Source organism: Rhineura floridana, chromosome 10 (assembly GCF_030035675.1).
Source record: "Rhineura floridana isolate rRhiFlo1 chromosome 10, rRhiFlo1.hap2, whole genome shotgun sequence".
Lineage (NCBI taxonomy): Eukaryota > Metazoa > Chordata > Lepidosauria > Squamata > Rhineuridae > Rhineura > Rhineura floridana.
In genome coordinates, this window is record NC_084489.1 from 80,495,507 (window position 1) to 80,510,385 (window position 14,879).

General features: G+C 45.8%; 1 protein-coding gene and 1 long non-coding RNA gene across 2 annotated transcripts in view; one reads left to right on the forward strand and one right to left on the reverse strand.

Moving 5' to 3' along the window:
- LOC133365659 (uncharacterized) overlaps window positions 1-2,401 on the reverse strand; it is a 28,869-nt gene extending 26,468 nt beyond the window's left edge. The window contains exon 1 of the long non-coding RNA XR_009758279.1: window positions 2,321-2,401. This is a non-coding gene — a long non-coding RNA (uncharacterized LOC133365659). The remainder of the gene's footprint in view (window positions 1-2,320) is intronic.
- The window catches only part of ACVR2B (activin A receptor type 2B), a 175,375-nt gene that overhangs the window by 52,141 nt on the left and 108,355 nt on the right, over window positions 1-14,879 (forward strand). The gene's annotated exons all lie outside the window — the stretch shown is intronic.

The window sequence follows — 14,879 nt, forward strand, 5'->3', positions numbered from 1 at the left end:
AGTGGCAGTGCAAGGAGATGGGAATCAGTGATAGTAATCCCCTCTTCTTCCTGGTAGCTCCACCCTCAGCCTCCTTTGGCATCTGCCATGTATTTTATAGGCAGATGCCTGCCCTTAGTGCGCCTGAAAGACGCTCTGGAGCTTCAGCAAAAGGCCTCCCCTCTTGTTTGGAGCAAGGGGGAGGTGTCATCTGCAGCGGCAGTGGAAAGCAGACAGTGTCGAGGGAGTGAAGACTTTTTTAAAAAATTAATAAATAATTCATTTCTTTACTGTTCACGGCCCCCTCTGGATTACTTCGCGGCCCCCCTGGGAGTCCCAGCCCCCAGGTTGGGAACCACTGGTGTAGAGAAAATGGATAGAGAAAGGTTTTTCTCCCTTCCTCACAATACTATAATGTGGGGCCTGTGGCAGCTAGCACCCATTGGGACTGGTTGGGCAGAAAGCCGGGAGCCCAACAGTAGGTGGAGCCAGACCTGATGACAGGCAGAGCCTGCTAATTCTTGGTTTATTCCCATCTTCCTCCCGGCTTCGATCTACAACGGCAATGCTGAGATCAAAGGAGGAGGAAGCTGACAGCTAGGGCCACCTCGCTGGGCTGGCTGTTTAAGTTAGAAGGCAGGAGCTGGCTGAGGGCCAACTTGAGGTGGGTGGGGCAGTGCCACACTTGCCTTAAAAGACCAGCCTCCACAGCTCAGGGCCACCCAATGATGCTGATTGCTGGAAAATTCAAGGCAGACCAACTATGCATGCAGTGCATAGTTAAACTATGAAATTCATTCCCATAAGACAGAGGTAGCGAAATTTGGCCTCCCCATTTGACCCGTGACACCCACCTGGTGTCATATGCAGGAAAAGAAGTGGCTTGTGCAGCCGATCCCTGCAGAAAGCAGGTCTGAACTCCCTGCCCGTCAAGCTGCCGTCATTATTGTGCCAGACGGCTGACAGTTAGGTGGTCCTGATGGGATACAGCTGCGGTGTCTTGGAGGTGAGGGGATTGCAGGAGAAAGAGCTGGTGGCAAGCGTTTGCCAGCTTGGTCTCTCAGAATAGCATAGATTCCTTGCATATAGGATAAGCCATGTTTCAGGAAGCACAGAGAGAGCAATACTGTGCTTGAAAGGGGGGGGGGGAGGAATATACACTAAATTTTACCTAAATTCTATGATAAATTATTATCCCTAATTTATGAAACATTTCTATACAGCTTTTCTTCTTTAAAGGTCACATTTGCACTATATGTTGAAAGCACTATGATCCCAAACATGGCTTTCCCCAAAGAATCCTGGGAACTCTAGTTTGTTAAGGGTGCTGAGAGTTGTTAGGAGACCCCTACTCCTTTCAAAGAGCTACAGTTCCCCGGGAAGAGGGATGGACTGTTAAAACACTCTTAGAATTTTAGCTCAGTGAGAGAGTGTCCCGCTCACTGCCACTGTGCTGCCCTCCCAAGGTGGTGGCGGCAGTGGAAGCACTGGGTTGGTGGTGGGCGCACGTATGTGCACATCTGCTCCCCTGTCAACCCAGTGCCCCCAACTCACTGTCGGCCTTCCCCATCCCGGTCCCAGCGAGTGGCAATGGCGCCACAGTCGGGAGGGCGGTGCAGCAGTTCCACTCCACCTGCTGCACCGCAGCTGAGCAGGACTTGAACGCAATAGCACTCACCCCACTCGTGTTCTCCAGCATCCTGCCTCCATTACTGGAGGCAATATAGTGCCAGCATGACTAGTAGTCTCATGAATAAGCCTCAAAGCAGACTATTTTCTCAGCCTGTTTCCTGTCTGCAGTTTTACCTCAATGTGGCCCTCCAGGCCTCTCTGTTTGGCACTCTCCTGGCCACACCCTCTCCTTAGCCACACTCCGTTTCCCCAGGTCACACCCCTCACCAGCTCTGCTTCACACCCTCCTTGAGTCCCCAGGACACACCTTTTGGGTGGCCCTGCTTTACACCCCAAGTGTCTTTGCCAGGCTGGAACGTGCCCTTGAACTCTGATACTGCTTCTTGACACAGCTGGTATAGCACAGTGGGGAGGAGAGCCTGGCTGGGAGTCCAGAGTCTGTGAGCTCAAATCCCTGCTCGTGTCTCCTGGGTGTCAAGGGCCAGCTAAAGATCACCCCACAGTGAGTAGCTCAGGGGTTATGTGTCCCGCCACCTGTGCAGCCGTGGGCAAGCTGCATAGTCCCAAGGAGCCCAGTTGCCCCCCAGTGGAAAGTGGACAAGGAAGGGGCTGGCTTGTGCAGCTGTGGCAAGCTGAGCATGCCCTAGCCTGCTGGGGAGGACTAGCCTCAGAGGGAGACAATGGTAAACCCCCTCTGAATACTGCTTACCGTGAACACCCTATTCATAGGGTCGCCATAAGTCAGGATCGACTTGAAGGCAGTCCATTGCTTCTTGTTGCCTGGATGGAGAAGAGAGGGGTGTGTGTGTAGAAACTGGCCTACTGTACAAGAGTAAAGTTCCCATTTGTTGTTTTCACTTACGTTTTGCGTCTAGTCCTACCCACCACTGGCATGCAGACCCTGGAAGGTTTCCCAGATGGGAATATGGCTCTCGGTCTGAAAAATGTTCCCCACTCCTATGTAAGGTTTACTGTGAAAATCTATGCAAAGCTCTTTGAGAATTGTAAATTAATCACTGGCTCAACAACAGCCTCTGGTTGCGGTTCTCAATTTCTTTGCAAAACAGTCTTCTCCAGTTAAGAGAGTAGAAGGGCAGGCGACCTGGTATGGCTGGAATTGCCACGTCAGAATATCAAAAGAAAAATGCACGCCCTCTTCTCTGTCTGAAGGACAGAGCTCTGGGCCACAAACACAGAATCTCCAACCCTGCGCTTTGTCTCAGACATGCAAAATGGGACTGGAGCAGCATTTGTAAGGGGGTGCTTAACATTTCCCCAAACTTTTTTCATCTGTAAACTTTCCCCTCCACCCCCACCACCCGCAACTGTTTTTCTGTACCAGAAAAACCACCTTCAAAGCTAGATGGGAGAAAAGCAGCTTGGGAATCCCACGTATTTCTGATCAATGGTTAGTTCTCTCCTTGGGGAATAGAATTCACAAGTTCAAGACCTGTTCACAAGTGCTGGCCTGGGGGCTGAAAAACAGTGGTTTACAGCACAGTCCTGTGTACATTTTACATGGGAGTGAACTCCACTGCAATGAGTGGAGGGGAACCGGGGGCCACATTTCTGCCTGGGCAACCTTCCAGGGGCCATTCGCCAGTGGTGAGTAGAGCCCAATGCAAAATGGCTGTGACTCTTAGCTTGTATGGTAGACTACATTTCAGCCACACAAAAATCAGAAGTTTCAACACACACACACACGCCTGTCCACCCAGACAAGCAAGAAGCATTATCACGGCTGAAGGACACATTACAGCCAGGCAATCTCTTGAGGGGGCACAGAGCACAGCTGGGTGTGTTTGTAGCCTGGGGGTGTGACATTGGGAAAGTCTTGAGGACCGGATTGATGGGCTGAAGGCTCCCCATCCCTGCGCTTTTGAATATGATGGGTCTTCTAACTGAGTGACATGCATAAGGTTGTGCTGTTGAACTTCTGCAGGATTCTTTTAATGAAGAGCTCTGTGTAGCTCGCACAGCTTGCACACTCCTGCACAATCAAAGCTTAGCACTTTGCATCTTGTATATCTCTGAATCTGGGAGGGAGCCAAACTTTTTCGCATTGCGTCCACAAATGGCTGAGTTCTCTTATTTCCAGTGCAAGTCTCTTGTCTGTTGGGCATGATGGGACTGTGTCTACCAGGCACTCAGCATAATGCACATATCAAGTGTTGGCATTTGGTGTTGGGCTTTTTTACTGTTGTTGTTTTAAACTTTGTAATCGAACACCCAGCTGCTTCAACCTCAAACTGCATGCAGTGATTTTAGCATTGGTTCAGCTAATGTTGTGGAATGCATTGTAGCACTTCTTTTTTTTCCTTTGCAGTCTGCAAGGTTTTGTGCTCCACACGCTGAGCCTCTTGTTTAAAATAAACCCCAGGAAAAGTCTTATGCAAGACCTTTAGAATCTTGTGGTGAGATTAATGCAACAAATCAGTGTCGCGCTTGTTTGCTGTAGTTCTGCTGCAAACAATCTGCCCGGCAAGATCTGTGAACCAGGGAAGCAAAACGACACAAAATGATAGATCAGTCCTCTTCTGGCTGCAGCTGTTTTGCATGCTTTACCAACTCTGGCTGCACAAAATACCACACACTGAAAGAAGCTACATGGCTTGTTTCCACCACCACCACATACCCACTATTCCTTCTCCCTCTCTCACATGCCCTGGAAAACAGACCACAAACCGAGCCAGGTCTTCTGTAGAAGATTATAACACTCTTTCTCCCCATCCCCATATAAAGCTTTGGCTGTATTGGGAATGATTTATTTTTCTCCCAATGGCATTCTTTTAAAGTGGGCATGAACACTCAGCAGCATACAGTACTGTTTCCGATGCTTCCATGGATTGCTTCAAAGCATGGGATATGGTGGGCCATTTCACACATGATGCAGACTCACCAGTGAGCTTCTGCAGCTAATTGCAACTCCCTAGTAAGCATGCCTGTATAATGTATGCATACATAAACACACGTTTAGTGCATTCACACTTTATGTTTTTAGCCAGGCCCTTAAAACATCTTTGGTGGCTCACACCCTAAAAATGTAATGGCTCTGCCATTACTCTGTGGTTTACCCCTCACAGAGCTACAATTCCCAGCATCCTTAACAAACAATCATTTCCAGGATTCTTTGTCGGATGTCATGTGCTTTCAATGTATGCTGCGTATGCAGGTTTGGGCCTTCATGCTAATCTGTTTGTAGCAGATAAATGTAGTTTTTCTCAATCCAGAATTGTTCATGCTCGTCCCCAAAGGCTGCTTTCAATCTAGATTGATTCTACACCTTGCTGTCTACAAGGGTGGGTGTGGTTATTTGATACACATTTGAAAACTCTCCCCTTGTTTAGGTGATCCACACCTTTCCTCCCTTCACATGCCCCAGGTGAATGAAGAAGGAAATGCTGATTGTGATCTTGGTATACGCCCAGCCATGTCAACCCCCTCAATTGCCGGGACTGCTTACATCTGTTTGCTAATGGACACACTGCGGGATAATGCAGAATCAATCTGCGATAAGCTTTTATTTTCAGGGTGAAACCAATTTCTCAAGGGGCAAAAAATATGCCATAAATCTAGAGTGCATGTGGACTTTGTAGGAAAAAAAGTACTCAGTCTCCATCAATTTCTAGAATAAAATGTCATGTGTGTGCAGCCTTAGATACTAATATAGCATTCAGTGGTTAGAATGTTGTTACTTGGATTTTCAGAGGCCAGGATTCAAATCTCTTCTTGACCATCGATGTTGGATGCCAATATTGAACAAGCTGCTGTTTCTCAGCCATCATTCTTCCATGGGCATAATGAACAACCATCCGACAAGATAGCTGCAATAACACCTTAGTGTCCCAAAATGCTGTTGAAATTATACATTAATATGTGGTAGAGCACATGCTTTCCATATATGTTTCAGGTTCAGTTGCCGGCATCTACCGATAGTACTTCCCCCCCCAGCTCTGCTTAAACCCTGGGGAGCTGCTATTCAGTGTAGGCAGTACTGAGCTAGATGAACTAATGGTCTAATGCAACTTCTGATGTTAAAGAATGCTTACGTAACATGTCTAGTTAGACATTAAAATCAGATGGAGTGTGTGTTTGCAAGCTTTCATTCTGGGGTGGCTAACCTTTTTCTTTTTTGGCTAGAGGGGCTGCTGTCAACTACCTCTCCACGGGGCCTGATGCCAGTGATGGGTGTGGCCAATGTATACTTGCAGTAGCTCTGTGAGGGGTAAACTACAGTTCCCAGGATTCTTTGAGGGAAGAACACCTTGGTTGCATTAACCATACACACACAGAGCTCACATGCAGATCACCCCCACATGCACATTAACCACACATGCTGCTTCCCTCCCTCCACCCCACAGTTTCTCTACCTGTGGAACACTGAAACAACATTTCAAAGAGACTGGCTCCATACACACCATACATGTAAAGCACATTATTTTCCCCAAAGAATCCTGGGAACTATAGGTTGTTGCTGGGAATTACAGCTCTGTGAGGACTAGAGTTCCCAGTATTCTTTGGTGGAAGCCATGTGCTTTAAATGTATAGTGTGCATGCAGCCTTAGATGTTTTGCATGCTGTGTGTGTGCGTGCTTTTAAGATGTTTCTCAACTGTTTTTTAAGAAAAAGAAATCATTTCCTGGTTAATACTGCATCAGACCTTGGGTGAGATCACTCCTGTGTTACCATGTGTTAAGAGACTAGCAAAGGGGCAGGGATGGAAATTAATTTATGGGGAGAGGTTGAGTTCAAATCCTAAATTGGCTGTGGACTCAGTGGGTGGCTTTGGGCAAATTATTATGTTTCAGGCATCGTTCTCCAGACAGTGACCTCTACCTCCATGGTTTGTTTTTGGGGAGGTAAAGAGGTTACAGACTTGGTGACATCAACCAGCCAGCCAGCCAGCCAACCAACCAACCAACCAAGTGGGGCCTGCAACAAAATGTTGCAGTATGCAGTGGTTCCCTGGTTAGCCACTCCATCCCACACACTTCAGTCAGTCAGCATTCTGTGCCTGCCCACTTAAACATGTTTGGTTGGCACTGGGCTGCTTAGTGGGTTTTTTCCCTCCCCTTCATTTGAGGTTTTGGGGAGGGATGTGTGGACACACTTATGCCCAGTCCCATGTAGCTTTGATTCTTTTAATTTCTACAATGATAGGCATGGGCGGCTCTTCCTTTCTTCCCTGGAAAATAGCTTCCCATTGTGAACCTGGAAAGGACTTATCCAGAACATGTGACGGTGCTTCTCTGTCCTCCCGTTCCAGACATCCCATCCTATTTCCCCCCACACCCAGTTTTCAGGGGTGTCCCCCCCCCTTTTCAGGCCCTCAGCGTTCTATGCCAGAGGTTCCCAGACTGTGGTCTGTGAGTTTCATTCAGGTGGTCTGCAGCATGCCTGCATTAAATATTCATATTGATTTTAATTGCATTTTTATTGTTTCTTTTATTTCTTATATTGCATTTTATTGTATCACAATTTGAATTGTGTGGAATGCAAATTCTAATGCCATAAAATACAATATAAGAAATAAAAGAAGCAATAAAAATGCAATTAAAAATCGTGCAGCATCTAGCACAGCACAGTACAATCGCTACAACAGGCAGAAAAATCATTTAAGTGGCCTGGGAAGACCATCAGGATTTTCAAGTGGTCCATGGGGAAAATTTTGGGGGGGAACCACTGTTCTGTGCCATTGAGTATGGGGCTGTTTTGGGGTTTTAACCCTCCCGTTACATTTCTCCCCCACCCTTGCAGATTTTTTGTGCACACCTTGGGGTTAACTCACATCTACTAGTACTTCTGCATTGTGCGTTAGCGGTGTGGTTTCGGTTACTATTTTATAATGGGACCTTAGGGTGAGTAATAAAATCACATTAATTACAACAATACATAAGCTGGAGAAGATTCAAATCTGTATCAGTGCATAAGTAGTGTGAGGTGTGTGTGTATGTGTGTCATGAAGGTGATGAAAGGAAAAGTGTTTTATCATTAAACGCCTTAATCAAGAATCTGTGAACCTCCAGAATCATCATATACAAGTTGCTTGTAGTATATTAGCACTGAAAGCTTCCGCTCTAACATTTTCTGTTAACGAATGAACCGACTGAGAGGCAGAGCACTGATTGATCATTAATCCTTAGAGAGATTATGTCTGCTTTTACTTATAGAGCAATCACTTAATTTTGTGCTTGCTTGTTTTTGGATGGGGCCGTTTTTATGGTTACATCATAAAAAGTGCAGTTTTGTTTTCTTAACAGATGCATTAATTACTAATGAATAATGAAGTATTCATTCATTGGCTGATTGAAAAGCAGTTATTGCAAGGTGGCTGGCTATACTTTTGAAAAGTCCCCCCCCCCTCCTCGAAGATGAATTGACTGTTGGAAAAATGGAATACTTAAACCATAGCAAACTATTTCCCTGAATATAATGCAGTGGATATTATATATGTTGTGATCAGACAGGACCTGATCACATAGTAATTTACATAATAATGACTGCCAGACAAGAGCTTTCATGTGCTGGAGAGCATATAGGCATGTCTTTAAACATTCAGCAGTTGAGGCAGAAGATAGAGAAATCTGAGGCAGCTGAGAAGCAAGAGGCTGTGCTGTACAAAGACCTTGTCACCATGTTGCAGTAGCAATCTGCTTGGCAGATTCCCAGCTTGTATTCTTGGACTAAATTCCATATTCTGCAACACTTTAAAGCACATTTCCAACACCGAGTCGTAAACATGTCACTAGTAATCCAGTCAAATGTAGTAGCGATGCCAGTATTATCAATAATACCACCATCTCAGTCTAAATCTTGAATCTCTTAAGAGATTTGTAGCTGTATGATTTGGCTGCAACAATATTATTTTCAAACACTGCTTTAAAAAGTGTTCCGCTTGTTCTGAAAGAAAATACTTTGTAGGCTTTTTTAAAAAATAAAATAAAATACCCAACATTTCTGATTATCCATTTCAGGCTAGGAGAAAACTGAAAGAAAGATCCCTCTTTCCATTTTTCCGTGTGTCCCCTCCCAACCCTGGCCCTTATACTCATTAGGCTCATCCTTGTAATTCTAAATGAGGGATTCCCAAACTGTGGCCCACCAGCTTCATTCAGGTGATCTGCAGCATCATGTCTGTGGAGAACGGCAGGAGGAGCAGCTGTTCTTAGAAACCGGCAGTCCATATGGAAGATGAGTGGGATGAACCAGAAGTGATGGGGAGCGAGGGGCAGAGGAGGAGGAACTTGTAAGGCATGGAGAAAGGTTTAGCAGCAAAGTAAACAGGAAGCTAGAATTAAGAAGTTTAATCTTGATTCAGTTCAAAACCATGTAATGTCTAGCATAGTCCATTACAATTGCTACGACAGGCAGAAGAAGCAGTAAGTGGTCCACCAAAACCCTCAGCAGTTTCCAAGCGGTCCATGAGGAAAAAAAGTTGGGGCACTACTGCTGTAAACCATGGTTTAGTGTTCTGTGAAAACTGGGCCAGAGTCAAATGGACAGAAACCACAAATCTCGCACTGTGAATAGTGCTACCAGGCCCCAACCATTAGATTTCCCTGCTCCCTTTACATTTGTATGGAATTGGAAGAAGAGTCAATAATATGGTGTAAAGGTTAAGGTGTTGGACTAGGACCTGGGAGACCAGGGTTTTAATCCCTACTCAGCCATGATGCCTCCTTGGGCCAGTCGCAGGTTGTGAGGATAAAATGGGAAGGGGAGAACCATGTACACCACCTTGAGCTCCTTGGAGGAGAGGTGGGATATAAATGGAATAAATAAATGAGAATAAAGCAGTAAAAGCATTATAGAACGGGGTGGGGAACCTATAACTCTCCAGATCCAGATGGACTGCAACTCCCATCATCCCTGAGAATTGACCATGCTGGCTGTGGCTGGTGGGGGTTGTAGCCCCACAACAATGCTGGCTGCCTCTGCTCGTAGCCTTTGCTTGTATGCCAAGTACACCAGTTTTAGTGCAGCTGTGAAACTCTACCTGCAATAAAGCTGGAAAGATTATTATGAGAATGTATATGGTAATATGAAGTAGGTTTGTAGTTTGCTTTTTTCCAACATTGGTCTCTTGTCAGTCTCTGTCTTATTTTGGGAACTGTGTTATCTTTGGATTCTAGACCTCAGTATAAGTAAATGAAATAAAAAGACAAGTGAAGTTATTGTAATACTCTGGATATGAGTAAGGCTGCAATCCAATGCACACTTACCCAGGAGAAAGCCCCTTTGAGCCCATTGGAGCTTACTTTTGAATAGACATGTATAGGATTGCAGCCTTAGTCAGAAAAACCTTAGTAAATCTCTTTGCCTTCCCACCCCTCCCCCTTAAAGAACTATGTGGCCAATCTTCACCAGTGTTTGACATTCTGGTTTGTAAACATATGGCGATGTGGATTGTTGGTAGTTTTTTTTCAAGTCGGCGAAAAACAAAGTTTGACCCCAGCCTCTATTTCCATTATACTGCTGCTCAAGCCATTAATTCCCATGTGCATTAATCCATCTGTACTAAGGAGCTCTAGAGTTTCATTTTCTGTGCTCAAGTTGGGTTTTTAGGCCAAGATGTGTCAGAAGTTTAAAAAAAGAAAAGAAACAGTTTAGCTCAAAAAAATAAAGATAAAGCGAACTTGCAGATGAGCTTGTAAATGAACTTGTAAATGGGAATTATTGTGATTATATATGGAATTATTGAATTACTTCATTTAGGCCAGTCATTCCTCAGACTCTCATACATATGAGAGAATAATTGAAAACGCATAAGTAAATAGTAGGTGTGCATGCATACTGAAAATCCTGTACCAAACAGGATAAAACGGTGCAGGTTTTCATAGCTATAATTTCATATATGCATGTGTTATACAGCTTGTAGAACTTGTAATTTTTCTTTTCAATTTTTTAATAATCCAGTTGGGGGGGAAAGTGTTGCGGTCCACAGAGAGGCAGTGTTGTGCTGTGGTATGCTAGACTAGGTGAAGCTAGCACCAAGAGATCCAGTGTAATGTAGCGGTTAGAGTGCTGGACTAGGACCAGGGTTCAAATTCCACTCAGCCATGAAGCTCACTGAGTGACCTTGGGCCAGTCATTATCTCTCAGCCTAATCTACCTCACAGGGTTGTTGTGAGGATAAGGAGGGGGGGATACCATGTATGCCATCTTGAAGGAGGAAAGGAGGGGTGTAAACGTAATAAATAAGTAAAACGTTAGGGAGGGAAGAGGCTGGTAACCTCTGGAACATGTATGTGGAGTGAATGTCCACCCTCCAGATTACAGAAAAAGCCAGAAAGAGTTTTCCTTGCTTGTACTGACTTGCAGATTCCCCCCCCCCATGTAGGAAGTAGAAACTTGAGTACAGATGGTTCAGTCCTTTACTTTATCCATAGAAGAGGCCGGGGACATACAAAGAGCCGTGCTGAATTGGACCAAAGGCCGGTATCATCCAGCATTCTGTTTCTGCAGCGGCCAACCAGATGCCTCAGTGAAGCTCACAAGCAGGGCATGAATCGATAGCCCTCTCGCACAAGAGAGGGAAAAGCCCCATCCCTCTTGAGGGGCTTCCTGGCAGTCAGGTCATCAGAGGAGAGGCAGGGAGGTGCCAAAATCTGACACGACTGCAGACTTTGGTTCTCATGTGTTCATTTCACGCCATGCCTCTCTAAAGCAGAGGCTTGTTGTGTACCCACAACAGCCAGAAAATTATAAGCAGCAGCTGTGGTGAAGTTTGCTTGTACTGTATAGGCGCATAGGAAGCTGCCTTATACTCAGACCATTGGCCCATCTAGCTCAGTACTGTCTACACTGACTGGCAGATACTCTCTAGGCAGGAGTCTCTTCCATCTGTACCTGGAGATGCCAGGGATTGAACCTGGCTGGGACCTTCTGCATGCTAGGCAGATGCTCTTCCCCTTTATCCGTCAAAGCAAATTTAAATACTTCGCTGCAAGAGTTCAACCTTCTTACCACCAATACCACTGAAGAACTTTGATTAGAATGATAGCTTAGGTTCTTAGCTTTTTTTTTTTAAAGGTCATGTTTATGTTATCGAATAAAATCCTGGATTCTTACTTGTTTTCCTTTTCCGCATTTATATACTACGTTTCTGTGAATGCACTCAAGGCAGTGTATAGTTTTAAAATAAGGGCTTGCGATCTTAACCAAAATGATGCTAAAGGTAAAAGGTACAGAGAGGGAAGAGGAAAGGTAAGCAAATTCAAGTGCCAGCTCTTTTCATAATGCTGTGTCTTTAAGTTACAGTCATTCCCCTGGTGAATTGGCCATTGCAGGAGCCAGTTCTGTTCTGGGACTGGGAGGGGAGGAACCAAAAGGTCCTTGGTCACAGCCAGACCCAAGGAGACGGCTTCACTGTCCTGCCTCACCTTCAGATGCAGCCAGGTGCTGTGTGTATAATTCAAAGCGTGCCATGGATCTGAGCTTGCTTACTTGCTTATTCTCTGCTTGCAAGATACTTATTTCCCAACATTAAGACATCTGCTCTTTGTGCCGCTCTTTCTGCTGGGCTGTTCACACTTTTATTTCCTAACAGGACGTGCCTTGTGTGTGTTTGTGCGGATCTGAATGGCATAGCATGTGGGACCTGATCCGGAATGTGGCCTGTGGGCATTGCTTTTACGCAGCTAATGAATAATGTATTGCTTTCCATCTGGAGATGTATTGTTAATTTCCTTTGTTTAATAGTATCATTGATTACATTGACGGCTCCTGTTCCGAGAGTGCCTTGTGCTCCCCCTGCTGGTTGGCTTTGCATACACATTCCACATATATCTGGATAAGCGACCTTCAGACTATCTCAGCACCCCGTTGTTGTTTCATGGCTCCTTGCAGCAGGTTGTGAAAAGTTAGAAGGTATTGGTGTATGGAAGAGGACTAAAAAAAGGACTTCTGGGTTTGGGGATTTGGATTTGGGTACAGAAGAAAGACTGGCTGAAACAGAACCAGCTGTCTATCTTCTTGCAAGCTTTCTGTAGTGAAAAATCCCCTACAGTCAATGTGTCAGCCAAGTTTTGCCTTGTAGCTTCCAGTGTTTGCACTGGAGAGTTATATTTACACAGCAAACATTCTTGCTTTGTGCCAATCTGCATGTCACTTTTTTTTTTTTAAAGCGTGTTCAGGTTTTAAATTGGGAATGCGTTAGCTGGGAACTTGCAGACAGAAATAGCTGTGGCCCAGACTTTCTTTAAAAAGAAAATGGGGGGGGGGTCAGAGGGCATGGCCAAAAACACCTGCTGCTCTACAACAGGATAATATACATTTGCATTAAAATGGAGGTGCTTCACTCCCCCTCGCCCGCTTGCCCCTTTCAGTTCTGCTGCCACCCTTTGAGAAGAACAGCTGTGTATGGAGGCATTCTGTGGGGAGAGAAAGGGGGAGAGGAAAAGAAGCTGTATGGTGAAAAGCATTTTCGAAACCAAGGCAGGGTGGGGACAATTTGCTGCTGGCATTTATAGAGGAGTGGAGGGGGGGGAAGAAATGCAATTTAAATTTCAAATTGGGTTGGAGTTTTCACAGTTGCCATGTCAATAGATCAGGCTCCTCAAAAACAATGTAAGCAGAGTTTACACAGAGCCACAGGGGCTGCATTGACTGCGGAGGCCTCATTTTGTTCCCTTGCTAGTGGTAGGCCAACAGGGTGTCATGAAAGCAATCTGCTTGCCAGCAGAAGGGAAGTCAGCAAACTTGTCTTTGCAGCTTCTTTTCTTGGAGGCTTGCTCTGTTTCCTAGCGCAAACAGCTCTCCAGGATCTCAGGCAGAGAAGAGTCTTTTCCATCACCTTCTGCCTGAACTTTTTTCAACTGGAGATGCCAAGGGTTGAACCTGGGACTCTGCATGCAAAGCCTCTGCTGTGTCACTGAGCTATGGACCCTCCCCGAATCTAAAGCAACCTTTCGTTGGCCACTACCTTCGAGGCATGGGTGGGGAGCCTTTTTTATTTTTGCCTGAGGGCCGCATTCCCTTCAGGGCAACCTTCTGAGGGCTGCGTGACGGTGGGAGAGGCCCACAGCAGAACTATGTGGAGGTGCAAATATTAATTTACTCTCACGTCTCTCTCTGTTCCCCACCCCGGCAAGCAAAAGGCATTATCAGAGTTCAAAGACACATTTGGGCCAGGCAAAAGCACTCAATGAGAGTGATGTGTGTGCCCTGGAGAGAAAGGGTGTGTCTGGTGTGTGTGTGGGGTGGCTATGGAGAGCCCTGAGGGCCAGTTCTCTATCTGGCTACAGAGGTTCTCCATCCCTGCTTTGAGGCAAATGGACATCCATGCCATAATGTATAACTTCAGAGCTTGAAAGAGCATAGTGCCTGGTAAGTCTTGGGAAGATAGGTGGACTAATGTTAGCGTATTGGAAGAAGCAAAGACCACCAGTGTTGAAACAATGATCTTCCAACATCAACTTCGCTGGACCGGCCATGTTGTTCAAATGCCTGATTACCGTCTTCCAAAGCAGCTACTTTACTCCCAACTTAAGGATGGAAAACGGAACGTCGGTGGACAGCAAAAGAGGTTTAAAGATGTTCTCAAAGCTAATCTAAAAAAATGTAACATAAGCATCGAGAACTGGGAAGCCTTGGCCCATGAGCGTCCCAATTGGAGGTCGGCCATTATCAAAGGTGCTATGGACTTTGAAGGAGCACGAGTACAGGGCAAAAGGGACAAATGAGCTAAGCGGAAGGCACGTCAAACAAATCCTCATTGTGACCATCTTCCACCTGGAAACCTACGTCCTCACTGTGGGAGGCTGTGTGGATCCAGAATTGGCCTCCACAGTCACTTACGGACCCACCGTTAAAGACCTTACCCTGGAAGACAATCCTACTTGGCCACGAGTGATCGCCAATGAATGAATGAAGTCTTTGGAAGTAAATGGAGCTTGCAGGATTCCAGGGTGAGGAGCTGAGTAGTAAAGCATCCTCCCCCCCTTTCGTGTAGCTGCTAGTCTTTAACCCCTGCTCCTGTTGCCCAGCCTGGATCCACTATCCTGGTCCTTGCCTATCCATTCTAAGGACTGAACTACACGTTTCACTGGAATGTAGGAAGCTAATATATCCTGAGCCTGACCATTGGTCCATCTAGCTCAGTACTGCCTACACTGACTGGCAGCAGCTTTCCAGGTTCTTAGGCAGGCTCCTCGCCATCCCTACCTGGAGATACCAGGGGTTGAACCTGGGACACACTGCATGCAAGGCAGATGCTCTGCTGCTGAGCTAATGCTACCGGGGATGTGTGGGCTGCCACCAACTTGCGC